Source organism: Dioscorea cayenensis, chromosome 15, assembly GCF_009730915.1.
Source record: "Dioscorea cayenensis subsp. rotundata cultivar TDr96_F1 chromosome 15, TDr96_F1_v2_PseudoChromosome.rev07_lg8_w22 25.fasta, whole genome shotgun sequence".
In the NCBI taxonomy this organism is placed as follows: domain Eukaryota; kingdom Viridiplantae; phylum Streptophyta; class Magnoliopsida; order Dioscoreales; family Dioscoreaceae; genus Dioscorea; species Dioscorea cayenensis.
This window is the reverse complement of record NC_052485.1, coordinates 1063684-1068334: the sequence shown is the minus strand read 5'-3', so window position 1 is coordinate 1068334 and position 4651 is coordinate 1063684.

The window sequence follows — 4651 nt, the reverse complement described above, 5'->3', positions numbered from 1 at the left end:
GGGTTCTTTCTTTCACCCTACAAGTGTGAGATGACCCAGAAAAGCATGGATCACAAATAAAAATTTAATTTTTATATTTCGGATGATTATGGTTCATGATTCTAGTTGGGGCAGCCTCTAATAATTAATCCCTGATAATCGTCATGGGAACCTCCGACTAAGTAAAACAAGTGTGAATGAAAGTAATCCAGTAAACACTTGATAATTTTTATATTTTATTTCAAAGATGCATCATAATACATGATCATAGACAAGAATCAAAAGAGTTGCTTTATTCTCTAAGAGATGCATTTGCAAGAGATGAAAGAGCTATTTCATCGTACTCTTCAAAATTTATTTTTAGTCTAGCGCCTAGCTCATACATCGAAAGTGTGTCGAAGATCCTTTAGCTTGTGGATGTAGCTCTCCTCAATTTCTATGTGGGTCTTGTGCCTTGAAACATACTACTTTAGTCTAAACTGCAATCACTCTACATTTACGAGTTACTTACTTGGCCACTTTTTAGCTTCTTTTTATCGCTGAAGACTTTGGATCTTTGCGGCATGAAAATCTCGACTCTTGACTTGTGAAACTCCTCAAGTCTTTTGGCTCTTAGTACTCTTAAAAACTTGAGAGCAGATTTCGTCGTTACATTGCGATGAGTTTAGGTCTCTAGCCTTTCAACGCTTTTGAGTCTCGACCATTTGATAAGTCGTGACCCTTTAACATGGCTAGGTCATTAACTCTGATAATTTTTGACTTGATTTTTAAAAACGATCCCTCAAACTCTTTTTGAAAGAGATCTTATAATGGGCTTAGAAAAAAATCTTTGCTAACTCAACTTTTTTTAATGAATGTTGACGAGAAGCATTTTGAAAATTTTCATTCATCATCATCATTTTTTTCTCTCGTGAAATTTTTATTTTTTTAACTCTTCCTTTCATTTCAAGAAAAGATTTTTCATTTTTTTATTACACCTCCTTTTTCACTCCAACTGGATGTCGAAAAAGACATCCAGTGAGTTTCGAAAAATCTTTTGTCAACTCTTCTCTTTTTTTATGAGTGTTGACGAGAGATGTGAACTTTTCATTCATTTCTTTTTATCAGCTTCGAGGAATTTTTATTCTTCTTTTTCATTTCACTTTTTACTCCAATGAGTGTCGAAAAGACGCGTCAAAGTGAGCTCGAAGAAATGGTTTGACTTTTTATGAAAAATTTCTCTTTTACTCCCAAAAAGTGTCGAAAACTTCAGGTGGAATTAGAGAAAATTATGAAAAATTTCTACATTCCCACTAGAAAGTCGAGACTTGAGGTGGAATGAGAGAAATTTCATGAAAAATTTCTCGTTACCCCTAGGGAAGTCGAGACTTCAAGGTGGAATGAGAGAAATTTCATGGAAAATTTCTCGATTCTCCAAGAGCGAGTTCGAGGTGGAATGAGAGAAATCGTGAAAAATTTCTCGATTACCCCTGGGAGTCGAGACTTGAGGTGGAATGAGAGAAATTTCGTGAAAAATTTCTACGTCTCCAAGAAGCGAGGCTCGAGGTGGAATGAGAGAAATCATGAAAAAATTCCTCGATTCACCCAAGAGAAAGCTCGAGCGTGGAATGAGAGAAATTTCAGTAGAAGTCTCGTTACTGCCAGAAAAAGCTAGCTCGTGGTGGAATGAGAGAAATTTCATAGAAATTCTCGATTCTCAAAAAAGCAAGCTTCAGTGGTGGAATGAGAGAAATTTCATAAGATTTTTATATAGGAGGCCTTACAAGAATAAAAATTACCAAAAAATACCCCCACTCAAATTCATCCTTTACTTTTTCTCATTTATTTACTCTCTCTTTTTAAACCCATCTTTTTCATTTTTCCATATTTTTTTCTTTCTTCTCTTATTTTTACTCACCCTTCCATTTTTCCCTATTTTTTTCCTTCTCTCTTTTTAAATTCACCCTTCATCTTTTTCCATATTTTTTTCTTCTCTCTTTTTTAAATTCACCCTTCATTTTCATATTTTTTTCCTTCTCTTTTTAAACTCCCCTTCATTTTTCAATATTTTTTTCCTTCTCTCTTTTTTCTCACCTTTCATCATTTATTTATTTATTTTTCCTCTTTTCTCTCATTTTTTTACTCTTCCTTCATTTGTCATCTCTCTCTTTCATCGTATTTTTACCGAAAAATGCCCTTCATCAATAAACTCCTCCATGTCTTGTCCAAAACAAAAATATCATCATTCCCTCTTCAACACTAGGATCGGCACCCGTAGCTGAAGGACCATTTTCATTCACTGTCCTGCACCTTTTCATTTCCCTCACCACTCACAATGAAAGCCTGAACAGCAGCACCATAGGAAACAAACTCATCAGGGTTGAGGCTCTTGCATGGCTCTTTTTCATTGAAGAAATCCTAAGACAACTGATGAGCTTTAGGAACCCTAATAGAGCTACTAACCAACGCAACATCATGGATATTGTTCTTCTCTATCTCGGCATCTCTCAAACATTTCTCTGCTGGCTCCATACATTTCCTGAACACGTCCATGTTGAGCTCCTCAAACTCTTGACCTCCTGGACAAAGTGGTTCACCATTTTGTTGTCAAAGTCTTCACCGCCAAGATGAGTGTCCCAGCACTTTCTCTCATTTTAATGAAGACCATAGAGGAGATCTCCTCAGCTGCAAACTGCTTATCCTCATCCTTGTATTGCACAATAACCATGGGCTCGTCATTAGATCCAGGGATAATTTTGAGTGAATGGAACTGGATATCACTTCTGAACAGAAGCATCATTTAAACACTTGAAAACCAATCGCTTGGCGTCGAAGACGGTGTTGATGAGGGCTGGAGGAGGGGCAGCTCGCCTAGCGGCGTCGCCGGTTGGGACCCGGCGAGAAGGGAGACGGGCAGGAGGTTCGGGAAAGGACACGCCCATGAGAGTGCCGAGAGAGGTGCTCCGATCGGGGAAGAAGGAGCCCGTGGACTCGGTGTCGAGATCGGAGGAGGAGACGGAGGAGATGGTCGGCGAGGAGGGGATGGGCTCCGCCTCCACTAGAGCTTGAGCTTGAAGAATCGAAGAGAGAGAGATAGAGAGAGAGAGAGAGAGAGAGAGAGAGAGAGAAACACGAAGAAGAGAGAAAAGAAACTCCTCTAATACATGCACGTGCATGTATTTTCCCATTAAATGCATGAAAAGAAATCATATATATGTATATATATATTTTGAGAGAGAGCATGAATGTGAGAGAAAGAAAGAGACACCAGGAATGTGTCTTCATTGCACGCCCAAATAAATAATAATAAAAAGCAGCATGCTATGAAAAATGGTACCCTTCACGTGCATGGATTTGAAAAAAGAATGCATATAAAACTCTTTTTTTTAGTGGGGCTCAGTTCATATGAAAGCATGGATGCATCATGCACATCATACAAAAATAACATTCATTGCTGCTGTGTATTTTTCCTTGTATATTTTTTTAAAAAAACGTAATACCTCTTGATCAACCTTCTTCGATCTCCTTGTCTTCTCCCCTTCTTTTCTCCTTCTGCTTTTTCAATCTCTTTGCTTTTTAATTTCTCACTTTTTCTTACTCAAAAATCTCTCAACTTTTTTTCTAGTCTCCTCCTTTTTATTTTTCTTACGTCATGCCCTTCCTTTCATCTGTCATCTCTTTTCTTCGCATGAAAATCCTCAACACTAGAAGAATCTCAACTCCCGGGAGAGATTTTTAAAAAAATTTGAATTAAAAAAATTCCCATCCCTATCCATAATCTCTCTTCTTTTATTTATGAATTTCCCTCCCCTTTTTTTATTATTATTCATATACATATATATATTTTTTTAAATATATATATATATATATTTTTTGAAAATTTCAAACGAATATATATATATATATATATATATGCATATATATCTTCAAATATATTTAATTTCAAACGAATATATATATATATATATATATTTTCTTTCCTCTTCTTTTCCTTTATATCATTATTATTTTTTTCATTTACACCCTCTACTTTTATTTGGAATAGGATAACGCCCTCTTATCAACTTTTCTATTTGAAGTAGGAGAATATAATTCATCATCACTCTTTTTATTTATCCCCTTTTTTTGTTTGATTTTTAATTCAGTAGAACTCAAATTCATAAATGAGATTAGGAATGAAAATTTTTTATATAAACATACTGTTTACTGAAACAACCAAAAAAAAAAACTACAACATGAGAACATAAAGAAAAAAAAATATACATATCAAAACACTAACATAGAGAGATCTATTAGAGATAGATCACCAACAAAACCCGAAAATAAAACTCCCATGGAAAAAGCAACCTCCAAGTGGGATCACTCACACAAACTGATTTCTAAGTGGGACCCCCATGAGCACTAAGTTGCAGTGGATAGTTATGATGAAGTCCTCGGACGGACTTCGCCATCTTTTTTCTTAGAGATTGCAAGGACCATAATAAAAACATGCGATTTGTTTTTATGATAATGTCGATCAAATATAGATCTTTGAATTAAAAATAAGACCATTATGTCCAAATCAAATATTCTTAAAAAAAAAAAAGCACGAATTAGAATCTACTTAGCTTCCTTAACAAATGTTTCAGAAGATGCTTACCATGAACCCCATATCTCCATCAATGAAGTACCTTTTTCTTTATTAATAGTCTAA